General features: G+C 38.5%; 1 long non-coding RNA gene across 1 annotated transcript; it reads right to left on the bottom strand.

Annotated features, from left to right (window-relative positions):
- Positions 1-8,594: 8,594 nt before the first annotated feature.
- LOC140948735 (uncharacterized) lies at positions 8,595-14,015 on the bottom strand. Its single transcript, XR_012167085.1, has 2 exons — positions 13,609-14,015; positions 8,595-10,451 (listed from the first exon to the last, which is right to left on the bottom strand). It is a non-coding gene; the product is annotated as an uncharacterized lncRNA (long non-coding RNA).
- Between the last annotated feature and the right edge of the window lie 99 nt (positions 14,016-14,114).

Raw genomic sequence — 14,114 nt, 5'->3', positions numbered from 1 at the left:
GGAATTTATTAGATAAGCTTCGAAAATTGTACATGTATGGATTGGTCATCTAGAAATTTTTAGCCTTCCTCAAGCGGGAAAACAGTCGTATGGGTGCCCCTGAAAAAAGCAAGAAATCTTTATTCATGGCAAAAGCACGTCCACCTACCAAGAGAACATATATTTGCATCTACCAAATATTTTAACAATCATTCTAGATCACACTTCTATCTTAACAGATACTGAACTGACTTGAATAGAGACAGGACCGACGTTTATTCGAGTGCATTGTGTTTTTAAATTACAACCTTTTCATCCCTGCATTTCTTGTCCTTTCTTTTACATTTCCATATGAGTGGTTATTCGATTTTCAGTCAACTCTCACTTGCAGCCATCCACTTTGTGACCTAGCTAGTATAGCCGGTCCTTTAATATTCGAACTGTCAGTGCTCTTGAATTCTTCAGTAACTTTTTTCAAAAACTTGGTGTCTTTTTTGGAATAAAAATATTTTGCAAGTGAGTCTTGTATCACTCTAATGAACTCTTTCTGAAACGGACCCCGTTAAGGCCAGCGCTATTGAAAGTGTCCGCTGTTGGAGAGGTATCCCCTTTTTCGTACAGAGTGAAAGTAAACGACTGGAGAACGGCAAGAGGGCTAACTTTAGGCCTCCTTTTTTAGAGAAGGGTCTTTCTATGTTACAGTCATTTACTAATATACACCTACATACTAAAAAATCTCTGAAACTAGAGGCATAACTTTTTCAGAGAGAAGCTCAACAAAGCTTACCCTTTGCTAGCGCTTCACCAAACCTGCTACCAAAAAGTAGGAAGAGAGAAAGCAGTAACCACAACATCTTATTTTCCGGCAAAATAAGTTTCGTATTAGGGTAACGTGACTCATGCAAAGAATGATAATGTTTCGATTTTCATTACAGTGATTTTAACCCTTTTTGTTCCAGCTAGACAAACGAAGTGAACATGGTTATCATAGAAACGAACTCCTGCTTCCACAGCTGTCTAAAGACAAACTGTTTTGTGCAAATCATTACTTTGTTTTCTGAACCAAATATAACAATTATCCAGTAAGCAATAACTACATATCATTAGCTTGTATGGACGAAACAAGCTGTGTTTTACCTTTGCAGCTAGAAAAATTCCCAAGCTAAAAGACCTTTTAATTAATCTTTTGATTTACACGAAGCGAAAAATCTCTGAGAAGTGATAAATCTGAAATAAAATATTAGAAATTTAAAATCAATCTTCGGCAACTTAGAGTTTTTAGTTTGGGGAAGTGGCGCTAAAAAGAAAACTAAGAGAGAACGAGAAGGTTGACTGTTACGTTTTCAAAGTAAATTATCAACTAGCTTTTAGAAGCCGTCTGACATATTTACAGGATCATAGCCGAACATATTTTTACAGTCAGTCTTGAATAAGATTTCCATGTAATAAACGTTTTGCGTATGTTTATTAATTCAGCACAACGTGCCATGCTTATTTACCCTTACCTTAACTATATGGGATCTATTGAAATTTCGCAAGAAATCATGAGTTTTTGCAAATATAAGTTAAGGTGTTTCGATACAGTTTTTCGGAGAATGTTTTTCAAGTAAAACATTCTATATGTTTAAATTCAAGTAAAACGTAAATATATTTCAAACCTTGTATTTTCAATTTTGGCCGGTTCGTAGGCTAGGTTCGTCTTGAAATTTCAAGGTGGTACAGTAAATCAATCTTAATGAAAGTTTCAGACATTATTTTATACATCATGAAGATTATGTGATGAGGTTAAAAAAGAATTCTGTAAAGCCGTTTTAGAGGTATTCAGAAAAGCGCTAAAAGTCAAAATTTAGAGTAAAGTTGCACTCAGACAGATGGTGAGAAAAAAAGTTAGTTTTCAGGATCGCAAGAGAGAAAATACACCAAAATTTTCCTAGCATCGTAAAATGATGTTAAGCAGCCCTTTGACACGGCTATTGAAAATATAAGCCGTTTGAAATATATTTACATTTTATTTGAATTCAAACATACAAAATTTTTTACTAGTCACGGAGCCGTGCTAATTATAAGTTCTTGGCGTCGGAGTTTCAGCAGCAGGTCTAGATCGCGCAAAATTCTGATTTTATCGATTTCGAAGTTTTTTGTTTATTGTTGTCAATATCGATTTTACTAAAGCTGCATTTTGACAAATTTCAATCCATAGTCAATCAGTGGTGAAAATTTGGTAGCGATCCGACAAGTGTAAAATTACTTTTAAGGAGACTGAAAAACATTGGTATGGTCTCCAAAAACCTGTTAAGGTATCAAAACACCTTACCTTGTTGGATGCGACACTTGCACTCGGTTAACATGGCAATACAACTCAAAGAGGACAGTTTGTTCCTCTGCTGTTTTGAGAGACGTTAGAGCACAATATTACAACATCTATATCTCGAGTAACAACTAATAAGTGATTTTTGAGGCTACAAGAGTTTTATAGGCAGCAGAAGCCGGAATTGAAAGCTGAGCTGGTGCTGAAACTAAGTTTTAGTTAGGCCCACTAAGAACCAGTGGTTTTTATACCTCTACAAATCCATGACACTTGTGGGTTAATTTTGCTCTTCCTCTGACAGGTCCGCCAATAGGTTATTTTCTGGGTATTTTGGTTTTCCCTCTCTGCCTCTATGCCTCTCCCTCAGCTCACAAATCAACAGCCTTAATTTCGCAGCAATCATTTTATTTGGAAAACACGAAGACTTGTTACAGCGAGTGGGTGATCGGAGAAACATTTGGTTTTGCCTTTTCACCTTGGCATCACTCGATAACGTCGACCAATCTCAAAGCTATTCAACAACCTTTTAGAAAATATCCCTATATTTGTGGCAATTAAGCTGAGATCTAAGATATACACATTTTTCTCTTCTCGAGGGAAACAATACGAGAAAATTTGGTGTTTAAGTATAGAAAACTAATTCGACACGTGAACCGTTTTGCACTTATATTACTGACTCCCAGCATCCTGTGTGGATTTCTTTACGCCGGTACCAACGAAGTCTACCCACTTATTTTACAAGAGTCTGCTTAAGTTTGTAAACCGTGGATACAAATTCCTTTCACAAGAGAACGATCGCAAAATCGTCCCTGATGATTCGAAAACAGTCATCACCGAGTAAAGGCTTTTCACGGTAAACAAGATTTTCCAGAATTTTCCTGTAAACAAACAAGTTTGAAATCTTTCAAAAAATCAAAGAGGCGGAATCGTGTGCCCCAGCCTAATTCAAAATTTTAATAAAAGTTTATACGCCAAAAAGTATACGTACGTAAAAGTAACCTAAAATACTCCTGATTCAGCTGCAATTCTGGCAGAAAATTAGGGTCGGCACATGATAGCGGCTGAGAAAGTTCAAAGAGGAACTATATCGAAAGAGGAGCTTGGCCGCAGCAGGCAGATTTGTCTATCACCATGCATAGAAACGATAATTCAGCTTCTAAGAAAAGTTCCTTGAATTGGAAGGCACCAGGACCTGTTGAACCAAAATAACAAGGTGGTGATGTAGTGTCCAGTCTCAAGGGACTTAATGTAGGATAATTAGATGCGAAACGAGCGTTAACACTCCAGGAAAAGAGGGACTTGATTTACACATAGGACAGTGTACAACGGACAAGTAGGAAGACTATTAACGGAACTAAGGACGTATAATGTAACCGTTTATTTGAGCTCGATTCGCAACTTCACATTGGCGACGAGGAGTTCCTCTATTTCTTGGAAAATGGCTGGTTTCGATACAAACCTGAATTACGGAACATTCGATTCCGAAATGGATCCAACTTCGATGGGTTCGCGCTTCAGAAAATACGTGGAAAGATTTTAAGTTTATGCGTTGGCAATGAACATAAAGGATAAAGCAAGGAAAAGACACTGAAAAGAGCTTTTTTTTACATTGTGCAGGACCAAAAGTAGGAGACATTTTTGACACCTTAGAAGACAAAGGTGACGATTTCGAAACCGCTGCTGAGAAACCCATGGTATATTTTGAACCAAGAAAAAATCACCTTTTCAACATATACAGTTTCGGCAGCTAACTCGAAAGAAAGAGGAGTCATACGATGACTTCGCTACTGGCCTGAAACAAGCAGCGGGTCCATGCGATTTTCCTTTTCCTACACAATCCCCCCGGTGTGTCGAAAACAAAGACCCCTCTCAAAATCACTTGGAAACGGCTGGAAACTACTTTTAACTACTTCTAGACACTAAAGGAGTGTAAGAAACAACACGGCTCCTGACGAGTAAACCCATGACAACATTAAGATCTCCCGAGTGACGTGATTATTAAATGTCAGAAGAAATCCGAAATCCATATCTTACAATGTATGTAATATTTTCTTAATTTCAGAAATGCATATTGACTTTTCTATGAAAAGTGTTTCTGTTTCATTTTAGTCTTACTTTGTAGAATTCATCATTATATTACTCATTAAACTCGTGGTATACAGTCAAACCCCGTTAATACAGACACTTAGGAGACCATAGAAAGTGTCCGTAGTAAGTGGGTTCAAGAAGGAGAAGATGTAAGACCTTTCTTTTCACTGGGACAGCCCTTCCTTGTGCTTGCACTCGTTGCAGTTTCTCACATCCCTCCTGTGTGATCTTTAGAGTAGAACTCAAGAGCTATGAAGAGTCTAGAATTTTATTGGGGAAGCGTTTCTCTTCTATGCAGGGCTTTTTCGACGGACACTGAAATAAGTGGCTGGAGTGTGTGTGATTTTCATAGCGAGTTTGCAACACAACAGGTACTTACACGGGTTACCGGTTTTTTTCAGTACAAAGTTACTTTAATATCTCCGAGTGACATGGTTATTTAATGTCATGGAATGGGGCATTTTGATGGCGATCACTGAAGACATGACTTTGAACACTTTACAGCAAAGGATGATTCCGCAGAAAACGCAGACGAAGACCCCGGTCAAAATTTTGTATAATTGAAAATCGTCAGGGGCCGTGTTGTTTCTTACACTCCTTTAGTGTCTCGGAGTCGTTAAAAGCAGTTTCCAGCCGTTTCCAAGTGATTTTGAGGGGGGTCTTCGTTTTCTACACACCGGGGGGGATTGTGTAGAAAACCAAGACTGTTGCCGTTGTTACACTTCTAAGTTCGAGATATCCATTTCTAGACTTTTATAAGTGATTTTGAGGGGGGGTCTTCGTCTTTGGGTCTTTAATAGGTCTTAGGCCGAAGGTTTTCTACCCACCCAAGATTTAGCATCATGAGTTTGTTTTAATAATTATACAACTACATAACAGATTGAAGCAGCTGGTATTTCAATACAGTACAAAACTGCTTAGTCAGTAACTATATGTTGGCTTCAAATAAGAATCAGATCCAATTCAACGAGTGTTATAAGCAAGTTCATCTTGGCCTGAATGTCCAGCACCGCTTCTTTACCGAAAATTAATGGGATAGACCTGCTGAAAAATTTGCTTGGAAAATGAAGACATGGGGGGGGGGGTCGCGAGAGTCATCAAAAATGTTTAGGGGGTATCACTTCGGTGAAGTAACATCCAAAGAAGGGATCGGCTAAATTTAATAATGATAATAATAATAATAATAATAATAATAATAATACAAGAATTTATATAGCGCCGTTTCCGTGAGCTCAATGGAGCTTTACAATAATCGTAATTCTAAAAATTAACAATATTTGAGTTCTTAAAGAAAATATATATACAACAGTTGTAGAAATAAATTTCTAAAATTAAATTAGATACATTCGACTTGCTAAGATCAACTAAGGAAATATATACAATAAAAGAAAAAAGTGTAGTCAACTAACTAATAAAAGCCTCTCTAAAAAGTAGTGTTTTAATCTTATTCTTAAAAACATCAAGGTTCTGGATTGATATGATGTCATCGGTCAGGGATTTCCAGAGCATTACAGAAGTCCAGCTTACATGAAATAAATGCATGAACAAGTGTCTCAGAATTATCCTGAGAGAGACAGTTTCTTCTCTTTGCTATATTTCGTAAATGATAGAAGGCCGTTTTGCAGGTGTCCATAACGTCTTTCTCTAAGTTGACATGGGAATCAAAAATTACACCTATAAAATTCTAGCATTATCAGAGACTTCAATGTATTCACTAGCCACATGAATACCCTTAATAGGTGGGTTGACTTTGTGCTTTGGTCCAATCACTAGGAGCTCAGTTTTATCCCTGTTCAGCTTTAACATGTTTGCAAGCATCTATGCATCAATATCATTTAAACAAGACTCAATGGCTTGCACTGAAGCCGCTTGATCATGAAGCTTGAATGAGCGGTAAAGCTGGGTGTCATCAGCGTAGAAATTACATAATAGGCCATGACTTCTGACAATGACAATGCCACCTTGTTTAGCCCCGGGCAATAAATAATGACTGGTCCCTTAAACAGTAATATTCTCCTGACATAAACCCTGTCTTATAAATCAGTAGTGTTTGCAAAAATCTACTGAAAAGATTTTGATGGACTAGACTCAGGTTAAACAACTCTTCAAATCGTATGTATATCCCATTACGACTCATGTCATGCCAGTGATCAAAGGAAAAATAACAGAAAGATTTAAATTCGAGAACAAGGACAACCACGAGAACGAACGTGAAGTTAAAGTTTGTTCGCGTATATTCTCTAAAAATAGACAATTGACTTAGGTACCCCGCCGTATGCGCACTTCCTTGATGCGGAAACCTAGACACCTAGAGTTGACTACAAATATCTGAAAGATGACTGAGATGCCCACGGGTGATAGTTAACTTAGCTGTGATATGATTTTAAGTTTAATGTTATTTGCTAGCCGGATATACGCATTTATGGCAAGAAAAAGTATGAAGAAAAGTTAGTGACATTACATTTCAAAAAAAAGGCAAAAGAAAAAAGTCTTACGTTTGGTTGCAGCTAACACGCCAACTAAAGACAGGAGCTAGAGAAAAAGGACTGATTATAAAAACAACTTCTTTTTTTCCCGTTAAGTAAATTCTCCTGTATTGGGAACTTATCCGGAGAATGATGATGAGTGAATTTTCATCACACTGCAACTATTTTCTACCAGCTAGGCAAGCCCATTCAGTTGAAAAAAAAAAACCAATTTGGGTGTGTAAACGTTGGTGAATCCAAACTAATATTTTGTAAACATTCATGAAGCCGAATTTTTGTAAAATTTTGAATTTTTTAAAAATTCATGAATCCAGTGGATTCTTAGCGTGAGAAGTGTGAGAACATCTATCTCTTATAATCTTTAGTTAAGTGATCATTATAAACAACTACATAGAAGCGAGACATAAGAGGTGGGATGAGATGACCGCATCAGGTCTTCCCCAAAAGTGCAACACGAAACCGATTTAAAGTTCTCTTGAATGTTTTCTCCGAAGGGTCTTCTGGTTTTTCCACTCTCCTCATAAAGTCATCAACCACTCTTCCAATTACGTGCTCAACCTGCTGGTACACACGAACAAGTGTCCCAAGCCACAGGCGTTTAAAGTGTTCTCACTTTCTAATAAAGTAGTTAATTTATCATGGTTCAGTGCTTTCCTTTGGTGTTGGCACAAATGTGATTCAAACTTAAATTGAGACGGTTCGTTGGTGATGAAAGTTTGTGATGTGACGATCCACATGAAAGCTACTAAGCATTACTTTCCGGTGGTACTGTTTATTATGCTGTACATGCATGTTGGCTCTAACTTTTGAGTCTCTGGATGAAATCCTAAATTGTGACCAATCAAATGAAAGCTATTGAGCAGTACCTTCCTGCGGTACTGTTTATTATCCCGTACGAGGTGGTTCTAACTTTTCAGTTTGTGAACGGAATCCAAAAGTATGATGATGCTAAAATAAAACTTCTTTGGCTGCATTACTTTTACAATGTCATTTTATAAATGTATTTTACAACACCAAGTTGGGATTTTCCGAGTCTTTTAATGTGGAGGACTCTTAAAACTGGGGTGGAATGTTTTAAGATATCTGGGTAATTGTAAAGCATAAGTTAGTGTCGTTAGCTATACGTTTTATTACTGATCAGGAGAAATGAAATTCAAGCACTCCTTATTTATGCTCCATGTTCCTTTAGATAGTATTATTGAATCAGTTATTGCTGTTGGTGGAGTCTTGCTTTGGGTGAGCTCTGTTTGCTGGGATACCCAATAATGACATTTCCAGTTTGGGATAAATTTGGCCACAAGAGTGGCCGTTTATTTCATTTAAGCATATCAAGCTAGGAAAGTCCAGATACACAAGAAGATTAATCCCAGCAAAGGTGAGGGCACACCCGCCATCCGGGAGATGAAAGTGGAGCAAAACGGGAGGGAAGGGAGGGAAAAATGTTTTCCAACTTTCTTGTTGCCGTGAGCAGAGAGGCCATGTGCCTCGCTTTCATGTCTTAAAAACACAATATATAATGTCCCGGATGGCAGGAACGCCCCCTCCCCAGTAACTGGAGAAATGACACATTAATCAGTCACATTAAGCATAAAACCATTTATTTCTTTCAGAAATAAATCTCCTTTATGCTCCATGTTCCTTTAGATAGTATTATTGAATCAGTTATTGCTGTTGGTGGAGTCTTGCTTTGGGTGAGCTCTGTTTGCTGGGATACCCAATAATGACATTTCCAGTTTGGGATAAATTTGGCCACAAGAGTGGCCGTTTATTTCATTTAAGCATATCAAGCTAGGAAAGTCCAGATACACAAGAAGATTAATCCCAGCAAAGGTGAGGGCACACCCGCCACAGCCCGGAGCAAGAAACGAGTGACAGGGCAGCCCCACCCGAGGCCAAAGCAAGAGAACCACCGACAAAAACCTTAGTAATCTAGAAGCAAAATGTACAAGTGTAGCTATAAATATGGAGCAATTATGTCATAGGAAAGGTGCAAGCTTAAATGAATGAGATTGCTTAATTGACCCTATCAAAGTCTGAAATAGCTCACACACAGAATTATTCTTATCAAAGTCTGAAATAGCTCCCAGACATAAAATAGCTGATTAAAATGAAATCTGGGGGGATGGCTGTATGGCCCTTGCACACACAGTCACACAGAATTATTCTTATCAAAGTCTGAAATAGCTCACAGACATAAAATAACTGATTAAAATGAAATCTGGGGGATGGCTGTATGGCCCTTGCACACACAGTCACACAGAATTATACTTATCAAAAGTTTGAAAGAGTTCACTGATGTAAGTGATTAAAATGAAATCTGTGGGATGGTTGTATGGCCCCTTGCACACACAGTCACACAGAATTGTACTTATCAAAAGTCTGTAATAGCTGACCGATGTAAGTGATTAAAATGAAATCTGTGGGATGGCTGTATGATCCTTGGATTAGGTGTACACTACCTGATACGAAAACCCGAAAAACCACATGGGAAAAATTGGGAACGTATCCCCCAACCAATGTAGCCACACAAAACCTCTGGGGGTTAAAGGTTAAAAATAATTAACATACTAATACTAAACCTTTTCTTAACCATTCTTAAATACTCTATATGATGAACCATCCGAAGCAAGAGCCGCCCATGCAAGCTAATGCTCCGAAGGACAATAATAAACCATTAGGCCTTTAAATAGACTTGTTGAAGGAAACCTAGATAGTGCTGATTCCAAGCAAGAGCCGCACACACAGTCACACAGAATTATTCTTATCAAAGTCGGATTATTCTCATCAAAGTCTGCAATAGCTCACTGACATAAAATAGCTGATTAAAATGAAATATGTGGGATGGCTGTATGGCCCTTGCACACACAGATGCCCAATAATGTGATTCTTATCAAAAGCCTAAAATATGTAGCTCCCTGATGTACAGTAACTGATTAAAATGAAATCTGTGAGATGGCTGTATGGCCCCTGCACACACAGTCACCCTGAACTAGACTAATAACAATACTGAAATAACTAGTAAAATTGAAAATCTGCGAGATGGCTGTATGGCCCGTGCTCACACAATCATCTTGAAATCATCCTGAATTACGTGAATAACTTTATGTAATAAAATGGGCCGGATGGCCCTGACTCAGGCAGTGAGAATTCTATATATGACCATGTCACTGTCCATCTGTCTTCGTTGTGTAAACGCAAGTACCATATGGCATACTACACTCTTGCGCCGGAATTATGTGAGGCAGCCCAGAGGGGACAAGCAAGAAAACAGAAACCAGACATTTCATACCCAACTGCAGTGTATCAATATCCAGCATTAAGCCAAGGTTGCCTGTGCTGCCTAATTAGCTGTAGATGCCATATACTGAGGGAAGCAGCAGCTGGTCTTGTGTAGCCACGCACTATTAGATGCAACTCCTGGATAACTGATCAGCAGAACATGTACCACTACATGTATGTTGAATTGAATTGATGAGCTACAGAGAATGCAAAGTTATGTGTGTTGACTCTCTCAAGAGAGAACTCTGCCCAAGATTCGCTTCATTGAAAACGCGTCCGTGAAAGGGAACTGCCTGCATATACCTTAGCACCTGCAATAAAATGAAAACAATAAAAACAACTTCTGTAAACACGCTAGAATGTGCTACCATTAATAAACAATGCATAAACCATCAGTCAATCCATTAGGATCTCCAAAACAAACTGAATTAACAGTAAATTCCTCAAAAGAACCACAAAGTTAAAGTAATGATGTGATGTGGTGAGGGAAGCGTAAGCCTTTTGTCCCCTAACAACCAACATGGGACTATAACGTCCACACAAATCAAAACTTGGGAGCCAACAAAAACCAGAGAAAAAATTAATCTAGCTGCATGTACTTCTAAACCAAAATAGTGGATTACACAATTAAAGAATAAAAAGTTGGCATCGACGGCAAAAAATGAGAATGGTAAATTCAAACCAAATAATATTTGCATCAGTTTCCCTAGACACAAATACAAATGGAAATGAATCACACGTGTACATATCCTGCAAACAAATCACATATGCAGTACAAACAAGAGCAACCTGTGTCTACCACAACGAGGACCAAAGCCCCAAACTGAGGAACATAGCCTCAATAATATTACATAACACTGATGCAGAGGAAGCCTTAAGCTAAAATCCAAAGACAAAGTTTCAAAATAACCTGTGAGGACAAAGCCTCAAAATAAATTATGAAGACAAAGCCCCAAAATAAAATAGGAGGATGAAGCCTCAATGTAAAAATATGAGGACACAGCTTCCCTAAAAATCTGAAGATGAAGCGTCAAAATAGAATAATTTATGAGGAGGACCTTATAATTGTTCGAAACCTGCAACGAATTAAATAGTATTGCAGTGCCCCAAACATTGATCACCCCTGAGGGAAGGAATATTACAGAGGCTCTACTAGTTAGCACCATCAAAAGGGGGGTGGCTGATGCTCACACAACAAGTAAAAACATGGAGGCTTGAACAGTTAGCACCGTTCTAAACAGGGTGGCTAAAACAGTTAACACCCGTGAAAAAGCTAAGAACATGGTGGCTTGAACAGTTAGCACCGTAGAAAATAGGGTGGCTAAAACAGTTAACACCCATGACAGAACTAAAAATCTAAACAGGGTGGCTAAAACAGTTAACACCCGTGAAAAAGCTTAGGGTGGCTAAAACAGTTAACACCCGTGAACAAGCTTAGGGTGGCTAAAACAGTTAACACCCATGACAGAATTAAAAATCTTAACTGGGTGGCTAAAACAGTTAACACCCGTGAAAAAGCTTAGGGTGGCTAAAACAGTTAACACCCGTAAACAAGCTTAGGGTGGCTAAAACAGTTAACACCCATGACAGAACTAAAAATCTAAACAGGGTGGCTAAAACAGTTAACACCCGTGAAAAAGCTTAGGGTGGCTAAAACAGTTAACACCCGTGAACAAGCTTAGGGTGGCTAAAACAGTTAACACCCATGACAGAACTAAAAATCTAAACAGGGTGGCTAAAACAGTTAACACCCATGAAAAAGCTTAGGGTGGCTAAAACAGTTAACACCCGTGAACAAGCTTAGGGTGGCTAAAACAGTTAACACCCATGACAGAACTAAAAATCTAAACAGGGTGGCTAAAACAGTTAACACCCATGAAAAAGCTTAGGGTGGCTAAAACAGTTAACACCCGTGAACAAGCTTAGGGTGGCTAAAACAGTTAACACCCATGACAGAACTAAAAATCTAAACAGGGTGGCTAAAACAGTTAACACCCGTGAAAAAGCTTAGGGTGGCTAAAACAGTTAACACCCATGAACAAGCTTAGGGTGGCTAAAACAGTTAACACCCATGACAGAACTAAAAATCTAAACAGGGTGGCTAAAACAGTTAACACCCATGAAAAAGCTTAGGGTGGCTAAAACAGTTAACACCCGTGAACAAGCTTAGGGTGGCTAAAACAGTTAACACCCATGACAGAACTAAAAATCTAAACAGGGTGGCTAAAACAGTTAACACCCATGAAAAAGCTTAGGGTGGCTAAAACAGTTAACACCCGTGAACAAGCTTAGGGTGGCTAAAACAGTTAACACCCATGACAGAACTAAAAATCTAAACAGGGTGGCTAAAACAGTTAACACCCGTGAAAAAGCTTAGGGTGGCTAAAACAGTTAACACCCATGAACAAGCTTAGGGTGGCTAAAACAGTTAACACCCATGACAGAACTAAAAATCTAAACAGGGTGGCTAAAACAGTTAACACCCGTGAAAAAGCTAAGAACATGGTGGCTTGAACAGTTAGCACCGTAGAAAATAGGGTGGCTAAAACAGTTAACACCCATGACAGAACTAAAAATAATGGTGGCTTGAACAGTAGCACCATAGACAATAGGGTGGCTCAAACCGTCAACACCTGTGAAAAAGGGTAACAACATGGTGGCTTGAACAGTTAGCACTGTAAAAAAAAAAAAAAAAAAAATTGGGTGGCTAAACAATTAACACCCGTGAGAAAGCTACTAATATGGTGGCTTGAAGAGTTGGTGGCTTGAATATTTAGCACCATAGAAAATAGGGTGGCTCCAACAGTTAACACCCGTGAAATAACTACTCCCGTAGAGGAACAAATCCTCACAAAGAAAAACACTGGCAACAGAATGTCGCCGACAGTGAGTAAAGAAAAACAACAGAACATGACGATACAACACTTGACATGACATTGACCAGCACACAATAACCCTAATAAAATTATGCTCATACCTCCGAGATAACTTTTAAGAATGGTTGCTATGTAATTTCTAAAACCTTGCAAATGCGTTGAGGGAATGGAACATAAAGTTTTAGCCGGTAGGGTTGGATAATGTATCTTTTTCTTTCTTTTTTTTTTTTTTTTTTTTGATAATAATTAAAGGTTACAAGTAAGCTGAGTCCAAAGGTCAAAAAGGCTCAAACGTGCAAAATTGTAACTTCAGAATATCAATAAAATAAATTGCCTTTACATTATCATAACACAGCTAAGATTATGAATAAAGGGATCCATTACTGGGCTGGTAAAAACACATATTTCAAACTGAATATCGATCGACTGATATTTTGCGCTAGTTGGCACCAGCGATACAACTAGCTGAAGTAGGAACACGAGGTACCACGAAGTATGAACAACGAACGGAATAGCATACACGCCAGTGTAACTGCCAACATTTAACTGGCCGATTGAACGAAGAATTCGATTTTATATGCGCATAAACGACCGTAACGTGTATCAATTCTTGCAATCAACAAGACGATCGTGTGCACGCACATCATATCAGATCTGTGCACATCAATACAGCACCGAGAGTAAGCGGTAAGCCATCTGGCAATAATCTAGTACTTATCTCAAAGAAGAGGTGATGCTCGGTAGATAAAACCCCAAGAAGATCAAAGGAGACTGATAAATCACCAGCATCCTACATCCAAACCTGCCCACCGTCTAAAAATGTTTTCCAACTTTCTTGTTGCCGTGAGCAGAGAGGCCATGTGCCTCGCTTTCATGTCTTAAAAACACAATATATAATGTCCCGGATGGCAGGAACGCCCCCTCCCCAGTAACTGGAGAAATGACACATTAATCAGTCACATTAAGCATAAAACCATTTATTTCTTTCAGAAATAAATCTCCTTTTCGTCTGCGGCCGGCTCTGAGTTACACCTGTCCATAAAAAAAGTAAACTCATAACGTAGTGTTGGAGATTTATTGATTGTTTCCTTTCATGGC

The sequence above is a fragment of the Porites lutea genome, chromosome 9 (genome assembly GCF_958299795.1).
Source record: "Porites lutea chromosome 9, jaPorLute2.1, whole genome shotgun sequence".
Taxonomy (NCBI): Eukaryota; Metazoa; Cnidaria; class Anthozoa; order Scleractinia; family Poritidae; genus Porites; species Porites lutea.
Note: the sequence above shows the minus strand (reverse complement) of the source record. Positions and strands in the feature narration are given on the sequence as shown.